Here is an 11,098-nt window from a genome sequence, read left to right as displayed (position 1 = left end):
TGTATATATGAGTGTGATGTTTATATATGAACTGTGGGTGTGTATATATGAGTGTGATGTTTATATATGGACTGGGGTGTTTATATATGAGTGTGATGTTTATATATGGACTGTGGGTGTGTATATATGAGTGTGATGTTTATATATGAACTGTGGGTGTGTATATATGAGTGTGATGTTTATATATGGACTGTGGGTGTGTATATATGAGTGTGATGTTTTTTATTAACTGTGGGTGTGTATATATGAGTGTGATGTTTATATATGGACTGTGGGCGTGTATATATGAGTGTGATGTTTATATATGAACTGTGGGTGTGTATATGTGAGTGTGATGTTTATATATGAACTGTGGGTGTGTATATATGAGTGCAATGTTTATATATGAACTGTGGGTGTGTAGATATGAGTGTGATGTTTATATATTAACTGTGGGTTGTTTTTAAGACTGTGATGTTTATATATGAATTGTGGGTGTGTATATATGAGTATGATGTTTATATATGAACTGTGGGTGCGTATATATGAGTGTGATGTTTATATATGAAATGTGGGTGTGTATATATGAGTGTGATGTTTATATATGAACTGTGGGTCTGTATATATGAGTGTGATGTTTATATATGAACTGTGGGTGTGTATATATGAGTGTGATGTTTATATATGAACTGTGGGTCTGGATATATGAGTGTGATGTTTATATATTAACTGTGGGTGTGTATATATGAGTGCGATGTTTATATATGAACTGTGGGTGCATATATATGAGTGTGATGTTTATATATGAACTGTGGGTGTGTATATATGAGTGTGATGTTTATATATTAACTGTGGGTGCATATATATGAGTGTGATGTTTATATATGAACTGTGGGTGTGAAGATATGAGTGTGATGTTTATATATTAACTGTGGGTGTGTATATATGAGTGTGATGTTTATATATTAACTGTGGGTGTGTATATATGAGTGTGATGTTTATATATGAACTGTGGGTGTGTATATATGAGTGTGATGTTTTTATATGAACAGTGGGTGTGTATATATGAGTGTGATGTTTATATATGAACTGTGGGTGTGTATATATGAGTGTGATGTTTTTATATGAACTGTGGGTGTGTATATATGAGTGTGATGTTTATATATGAACTGTGGGTGTGTATATATGAGTGTGATGTTTATATATGAACTGTGGATTTGTATATATGAGTGTGATGTTTTTATATGAACTGTGGGTGTGTATATATGAGTGTGATGTTTTTATATGAACTGTGGGTGTGTATATATGAGTGCGATGTTTATATATGGACTGTGGGTGTGTATATATGAGTGTGATATTTATATATTAACTGTGGGTGTGTGTATATGAGTGTGATGTTTATATATTAAATGTGGGTGTGTATATATGAGTGCGATGTTTATGTATGGACTGTGGGTGTGTATATATGAGTGAGATGTTTATATATGGACTGTGGGTGTGCATACATGAGTGTGATGTTTATATATTAACTGTGGGTGTCTATATATGAGTGCGATGTTTATATATGAACTGTGGGTGCATATATATGAGTGTGATGTTTATATATGAACTGTGGGTGTGTATATATGAGTGTGATGTTTATATATTAACTGTGGGTGCATATATATGAGTGTGATGTTTATATATGAACTGTGGGTGTGTATATATGAGTGCGATGTTTATATATTAACTGAGGGTGTGTATATATGAGTGTGATGTTTATATATTAACTGTGGGTGTGTATATATGAGTGTGATGTTTTTATATGAACTGTGGGTGTGTATATATGAGTGCGATGTTTATATATGAACTGTGGGTGCATATATATCAGTGTGATGTTTATATATGAACTGTGGGTGTGTATATATGAGTGTGATGTTTATATATTAACTGTGGGTGCATATATATGAGTGTGATGTTTATATATGAACTGTGGGTGTGTATATATGAGTGCGATGTTTATATATTAACTGAGGGTGTGTATATATGAGTGTGATGTTTATATATTAACTGTGGGTGTGTATATATGAGTGTGATGTTTTTATATGAACTGTGGGTGTGTATATATGAGTGTGATGTTTATATATGAACTGTGGGTGTGTATATATGAGTGTGATGTTTTTATATGAACTGTGGGTGTGTATATATGAGTGTGATGTTTATATATGAACTGTGGGTGTGTATATATGAGTGTGATGTTTTTATATGAACTGTGGGTGTGTATCTATGAGTGTGATGTTTATATATGAACTGTCGGTGTGTATATATGAGTGTGATGTTTTTATATGAACTGTGGGTGTGTATATATGAGTGTGATGTTTTTATATGAACTGTGGGTGTGTATATATGAGTGTGATGTTTATATATGAACTGTGGGTGTGTATATATGAGTGTGATGTTTTTATATGAACTGTGGGTGTGTATATATGAGTGTGATGTTTATATATGAACTGTGGGTGTGTATATATGAGTGTGATGTTTATATATGAACTGTGGGTGTGTATATATGAGTGTGATGTTTATATATGAACTGTGGGTGTGCATATATGAGTGTGATGTTTATATATGAACTGTGGGTGTGTATATATGAGTGTGATGTTTTTATATGAACTGTGGGTGTGTATATATGAGTGTGATGTTTATATATGAACTGTGGGTGTGTATATATGAGTGTGATGTTTATATATGAACTGTGGGTGTGTATATATGAGTGTGATGTTTTTATATGAACTGTGGGTGTGTATATATGAGTGCGATGTTTATATATGGACTGTGGGTGTGTATAAATGAGTGTGATGTTTATATATTAACTGTGGGTGTGTGTATATGAGTGTGATGATCATATATGAACTGTGGGTGTGCATATATGAGTGTAATGTTTATTCCTGAACTGTGGGTGTGTATATATGAGTGTGATGTTTATATATTAACTGTGGGTGTGTGTACATGAGTGTGATGTTTATATATTAACTGTGGGTGTGTATATATGAGTGTGATGTTTATATATGAACTGTGGGTGTGTATATATGAGTGTGATGTTTATATATTAACTGTGGGTGTGTATATATGAGTGTGATGTTTATATATGAACTGAGGGTGCATATATATGAGTGTGATGTTTATATATGAACTGTGGGTGTGTATATATGAGTGTGATGTTTATATATGAACGGTGGGTGTGTATATATGAGTGTGATGTTTATATATTAACTGTGGGTGCATATATATGAGTGTGATGTTTATATATGAACTGTGGGTGTGTATATATGAGTGTGATGTTTATATATTAACTGTGGGTGTGTATATATGAGTGTGATGTTTATATATGAACTGTGGGTGTGTATATATGAGTGTGATATTTATATATGGACTGGGGTGTGTATGTATGAGTGTGATGTTTATATATGAACTGTGAGTGTGTATATATGAGTGTGATGTTTATATATGAACTGTGGGTGTGTATATATGAGTGTGATGTTTATATATGGACTGGGGTGTTTATATATGAGTGTGATGTTTATATTTGGACTGTGGGTGTGTATATATGAGTGTGATGTTTATATATGAACTGTGGGTGTGTATATATGAGTGTGATGTTTATATATGGACTGTGGGTGTGTATATATGAGTGTGATGTTTATATATGAACTGTGGGTGTGTATATATGAGTGTGATGTTTATGTATGGACTGTGGGTGTGTATATATGAGTGTGATGTTTATATATGAACTGTGGGTGTGTATATATGAGTGTGATGTTTATATATGAAATGTGGGTGTGTATATATGAGTGCAATGTTTATATATGAACTGTGGGTGTGTAGATATGAGTGTGATGTTTATATATTAACTGTGGGTTGTTTTTAAGACTGTGATGTTTATATATGAATTGTGCGTGTGTATATATGAGTATGATGTTTATATATGAACTGTGGGTGCGTATATATGAGTGTGATATTTATATATGAAATGTGGGTGTGTATATATGAGTGTGATGTTTATATATGAACTGTGGGTCTGTATATATGAGTGTGATGTTTATATATGAACTGTGGGTGTGTATATATGAGTGTGATGTTTATATATTAACTGTGGGTGCATATATATGAGTGTGATGTTTATATATGAACTGTGGGTGTGAAGATATGAGTGTGATGTTTATATATTAACTGTGGGTGTGTATGTATGAGTGTGATGTTTATATATTAACTGTGGGTGTGTATATATGAGTGTGATGTTTATATATTAACTGTGGGTGTGTATATATGAGTGTGATGTTTTTATATGAACAGTGGGTGTGTATATATGAGTGTGATGTTTATATATTAACTGTGGGTGTGTATGTATGAGTGCGATGTTTATGTATGGACTGTGGGTGTGCGTACATGAGTGTGATGTTTATATATTAACTGTGGGTGTGTATATATGAGTGAGATGTTTATATATGGACTGTGGGTGTGCATACATATGAGTGTGATGTTTATATATTAACTGTGGGTGTGTATATATGAGTGCGATGTTTATATATGAACTGTGGGTGCATATATATGAGTGTGATGTTTATATATGAACTGTGGGTGTGTATATATGAGTGTGATGTTTATATATTAACTGTGGGTGCATATATATGAGTGTGATGTTTATATATGAACTGTGGGTGTGTATATATGAGTGCGATGTTTATATATTAACTGAGGGTGTGTATATATGAGTGTGATGTTTATATATGAACTGTGGGTGTGTATATATGAGTGTGATGTTTATATATGAACTGTGGGTGTGAAGATATGAGTGTGATGTTTATATATTAACTGTGGGTGTGTATATATGAGTGTGATGTTTATATATTAACTGTGGGTGTGTATATATGAGTGTGATGTTTATATATTAACTGTGGGTGTGTATATATGAGTGTGATGTTTTTATATGACCAGTGGGTGTGTATACATGAGTGTGATGTTTATATATGAACTGTGGGTGTGTATATATGAGTGTGATGTTTTTATATGAACTGTGGGTGTGTATATATGAGTGTGATGTTTATATATGAACTGTGGGTGTGTATATATGAGTGTGATGTTTTTATATGAACTGTGGGTGTGTATATATGAGTGTGATGTTTATATATGAACTGTGGATTTGTATATATGAGTGTGATGTTTTTATATGAACTGAGGGTATGTATATATGAGTGTGATGTTTTTATATGAACTGTGGGTGTGTATATATGAGTGTGATGTTTATATATGAACTGTGAGTGTGTATAAATGAGTGTGATGTTTTTATATGAACTGTGTGTGTGTGTATATGAGTGTGATGTTTATATATGAACTGTGGGTGTGTTTTTATGAGTGTGATGTTTTTATATGAACTGTGGGTGTGAAAATATGAGTGTGATGTTTATATATGAACTGTGGATGTGTATATATGAGTGTGATGTTTTTATATGAACTGTGGGTGTGTATATATGAGTGCGATGTTTATATATGGACTGTGGGTGTGTATATATGAGTGTGATGATTATATATTAACTGTGGGTGTGTGTATATGAGTGTGATGTTTATATATTAACTGTGGGTGTGTATATATGAGTGTGATGTTCATATATGAACTGTGGGTGTGTATATATGAGTGTGATGTTTATATATGAACTGTGGGTGTGTATATATGAGTGTGATGTTTATATATTAACTGTGGGTGTGTATATATGAGTGTGATGTTTTCTATGAACTGAGGGTGCATATATATGAGTGTGATGTTTATATATGAACTGTGGGTGTGTATATATGAGTGCGATGTTTATATATTAACTGTGGGTGCATATATATGAGTGTGATGTTTATATATGAACTGTGGGTGTGTATATATGAGTGTGATGTTTATATATTAACTGTGGGTGTGTATATATGAGTGTGATGTTTATATATGAACTGTGGGTGTGTATATATGAGTGTGATGTTTATATATGGACTGGGGTGTGTATGTATGAGTGTGATGTTTATATATGAACTGTGAGTGTGTATATATGAGTGTGATGTTTATATATGAACTGTGGGTGTGTATATATGAGTGTGATGTTTATATATGGACTGGGGTGTTTATATATGAGTGTGATGTTTATATATGGACTGTGGGTGTGTATATATGAGAGTGATGTTTATATATGAACTGTGGGTGTGTATATATGAGTGTGATGTTTATATATGGACTGTGGGTGTGTATATATGAGTGTGATGTTTATATATGAACTGTGGGTGTGTATATATGAGTGTGATGTTTATATATGGACTGTGGGTGTGTATATATGAGTGTGATGTTTATATATGAACTGTGGGTGTGTATATATGAGTGTGATGTTTATATATGAAATGTGGGTGTGTATATATGAGTGCAATATTTATATATGAACTGTGGGTGTGTAGATATGAGTGTGATGTTTATATATTAACTGTGGGTTGTTTTTATGACTGTGATGTTTATATATGAATTGTGGGTGTGTGTATATGAGTGTAATGTTTATATATGAACTTTGGTTGTGTATCTCTAAGTGCGATGTTTATATATGAACTGTTGGTGTGTATATATGAGTGTGATGTTTATATATGAACTGTGGGTGCATATATATGAGTGTGATGTTTATATATGAAATGTGGGTGTGTATATATGAGTGTGATGTTTATATATGAACTGTGGGTCTGTATATATGAGTGTGATGTTTATATATGAACTGTGGGTGTGTATATATGAGTGCGATGTTTATATATGAACTGTGGGTGCATATATATGAGTGTGATGTTTATATATGAACTGTGGGTGCATATGTATGAGTGTGATGTTTATATATGAACTGTGGGTGTGTATGTATGAGTGCGATGTTTATATATTAACTGTGGGTGTGTATCTATGAGTGCGATGTTTATATATGAACTGTGGGTGTGTATATATGAGTGTGATGTTTATATATTAGCTGTGGGTGTGTATATATGAGTGTGATGTTTATGTATTAACTGTGGGTGTGTATATATGAGTGTGATGTTTTTATATGAACTGTGGGTGTGTATATATGAGTGTGATGTTTATATATGAAATGTGGGTGTGTGTATATGAGTGTGATGTTTTGATATGAACTGTGGGTGTGTATATATGAGTGTGATGTTTATATATGAACTGTGGGTGTGTATATATGAGTGTGATGTTTATATATGAACTGTGGGTGTGCATATATGAGTGTGATGTTTATATATGAACTGTGGGTGTGTATATATGAGTGTGATGTTTTTATATGAACTGTGGGTGTGTATATATGAGTGTGATGTTTATATATGAACTGTGGGTGTGTATATATGAGTGTGATGTTTATATATGAACTGTGGGTGTGTATATATGAGTGTGATGTTTTTATATGAACTGTGGGTGTGTATATATGAGTGCGATGTTTATATATGGACTGTGGGTGTGTATAAATGAGTGTGATGTTTATATATTAACTGTGGGTGTGTATATATGAGTGTAATGTTTATTCCTGAACTGTGGGTGTGAAAATATGAGTGTGATGTTTATATATTAACTGTGGGTGTGTGTACATGAGTGTGATGTTTATATATTAACTGTGGGTGTGTATATATGAGTGTGATGTTTATATATGAACTGTGGGTGTGTATATATGAGTGTGATGTTTATATATTAACTGTGGGTGTGTATATATGAGTGTGATGTTTATATATGAACTGAGGGTGCATATATATGAGTGTGATGTTTATATATGAACTGTGGGTGTGTATATATGAGTGTGATGTTTATATATGAACGGTGGGTGTGTATATATGAGTGTGATGTTTATATATTAACTGTGGGTGCATATATATGAGTGTGATGTTTATATATGAACTGTGGGTGTGTATATATGAGTGTGATGTTTATATATTAACTGTGGGTGTGTATATATGAGTGTGATATTTATATATGGACTGGGGTGTGTATGTATGAGTGTGATGTTTATATATGAACTGTGAGTGTGTATATATGAGTGTGATGTTTATATATGAACTGTGGGTGTGTATATATGAGTGTGATGTTTATATATGGACTGGGGTGTTTATATATGAGTGTGATGTTTATATTTGGACTGTGGGTGTGTATATATGAGTGTGATGTTTATATATGAACTGTGGGTGTGTATATATGAGTGTGATGTTTATATATGGACTGTGGGTGTGTATATATGAGTGTGATGTTTATATATGAACTGTGGGTGTGTATATATGAGTGTGATGTTTATGTATGGACTGTGGGTGTGTATATATGAGTGTGATGTTTATATATGAACTGTGGGTGTGTATATATGAGTGTGATGTTTATATATGAAATGTGGGTGTGTATATATGAGTGCAATGTTTATATATGAACTGTGGGTGTGTAGATATGAGTGTGATGTTTATATATTAACTGTGGGTTGTTTTTAAGACTGTGATGTTTATATATGAATTGTGCGTGTGTATATATGAGTATGATGTTTATATATGAACTGTGGGTGCGTATATATGAGTGTGATATTTATATATGAAATGTGGGTGTGTATATATGAGTGTGATGTTTATATATGAACTGTGGGTCTGTATATATGAGTGTGATGTTTATATATGAACTGTGGGTGTGTATATATGAGTGTGATGTTTATATATTAACTGTGGGTGCATATATATGAGTGTGATGTTTATATATGAACTGTGGGTGTGAAGATATGAGTGTGATGTTTATATATTAACTGTGGGTGTGTATGTATGAGTGTGATGTTTATATATTAACTGTGGGTGTGTATATATGAGTGTGATGTTTATATATTAACTGTGGGTGTGTATATATGAGTGTGATGTTTTTATATGAACAGTGGGTGTGTATATATGAGTGTGATGTTTATATATTAACTGTGGGTGTGTATGTATGAGTGCGATGTTTATGTATGGACTGTGGGTGTGCATACATGAGTGTGATGTTTATATATTAACTGTGGGTGTGTATATATGAGTGAGATGTTTATATATGGACTGTGGGTGTGCATACATATGAGTGTGATGTTTATATATTAACTGTGGGTGTGTATATATGAGTGCGATGTTTATATATGAACTGTGGGTGCATATATATGAGTGTGATGTTTATATATGAACTGTGGGTGTGTATATATGAGTGTGATGTTTATATATTAACTGTGGGTGCATATATATGAGTGTGATGTTTATATATGAACTGTGGGTGTGTATATATGAGTGCGATGTTTATATATTAACTGAGGGTGTGTATATATGAGTGTGATGTTTATATATGAACTGTGGGTGTGTATATATGAGTGTGATGTTTATATATGAACTGTGGGTGTGAAGATATGAGTGTGATGTTTATATATTAACTGTGGGTGTGTATATATGAGTGTGATGTTTATATATTAACTGTGGGTGTGTATATATGAGTGTGATGTTTATATATTAACTGTGGGTGTGTATATATGAGTGTGATGTTTTTATATGAACAGTGGGTGTGTATACATGAGTGTGATGTTTATATATGAACTGTGGGTGTGTATATATGAGTGTGATGTTTTTATATGAACTGTGGGTGTGTATATATGAGTGTGATGTTTATATATGAACTGTGGGTGTGTATATATGAGTGTGATGTTTTTATATGAACTGTGGGTGTGTATATATGAGTGTGATGTTTATATATGAACTGTGGATTTGTATATATGAGTGTGATGTTTTTATATGAACTGAGGGTATGTATATATGAGTGTGATGTTTTTATATGAACTGTGGGTGTGTATATATGAGTGTGATGTTTATATATGAACTGTGAGTGTGTATAAATGAGTGTGATGTTTTTATATGAACTGTGGGTGTGTGTATATGAGTGTGATGTTTATATATGAACTGTGGGTGTGTTTTTATGAGTGTGATGTTTTTATATGAACTGTGGGTGTGAAAATATGAGTGTGATGTTTATATATGAACTGTGGATGTGTATATATGAGTGTGATGTTTTTATATGAACTGTGGGTGTGTATATATGAGTGCGATGTTTATATATGGACTGTGGGTGTGTATATATGAGTGTGATGATTATATATTAACTTTGGGTGTGTGTATATGAGTGTGATGTTTATATATTAACTGTGGGTGTGTATATATGAGTGTGATGTTCATATATGAACTGTGGGTGTGTATATATGAGTGTGATGTTTATATATGAACTGTGGGTGTGTATATATGAGTGTGATGTTTATATATTAACTGTGGGTGTGTATATATGAGTGTGATGTTTTCTATGAACTGAGGGTGCATATATATGAGTGTGATGTTTATATATGAACTGTGGGTGTGTATATATGAGTGCGATGTTTATATATTAACTGTGGGTGCATATATATGAGTGTGATGTTTATATATGAACTGTGGGTGTGTATATATGAGTGTGATGTTTATATATTAACTGTGGGTGTGTATATATGAGTGTGATGTTTATATATGAACTGTGGGTGTGTATATATGAGTGTGATGTTTATATATGGACTGGGGTGTGTATGTATGAGTGTGATGTTTATATATGAACTGTGAGTGTGTATATATGAGTGTGATGTTTATATATGAACTGTGGGTGTGTATATATGAGTGTGATGTTTATATATGGACTGGGGTGTTTATATATGAGTGTGATGTTTATATATGGACTGTGGGTGTGTATATATGAGTGTGATGTTTATATATGAACTGTGGGTGTGTATATATGAGTGTGATGTTTATATATGGACTGTGGGTGTGTATATATGAGTGTGATGTTTATATATGAACTGTGGGTGTGTATATATGAGTGTGATGTTTATATATGGACTGTGGGTGTGTATATATGAGTGTGATGTTTATATATGAACTGTGGGTGTGTATATATGAGTGTGATGTTTATATATGAAATGTGGGTGTGTATATATGAGTGCAATATTTATATATGAACTGTGGGTGTGTAGATATGAGTGTGATGTTTATATATTAACTGTGGGTTGTTTTTATGACTGTGATGTTTATATATGAA

Source organism: Heptranchias perlo, unplaced genomic scaffold, assembly GCF_035084215.1.
Source record: "Heptranchias perlo isolate sHepPer1 unplaced genomic scaffold, sHepPer1.hap1 HAP1_SCAFFOLD_76, whole genome shotgun sequence".
Lineage (NCBI taxonomy): Eukaryota > Metazoa > Chordata > Chondrichthyes > Hexanchiformes > Hexanchidae > Heptranchias > Heptranchias perlo.
This window is presented reverse-complemented; position numbering follows the sequence as displayed.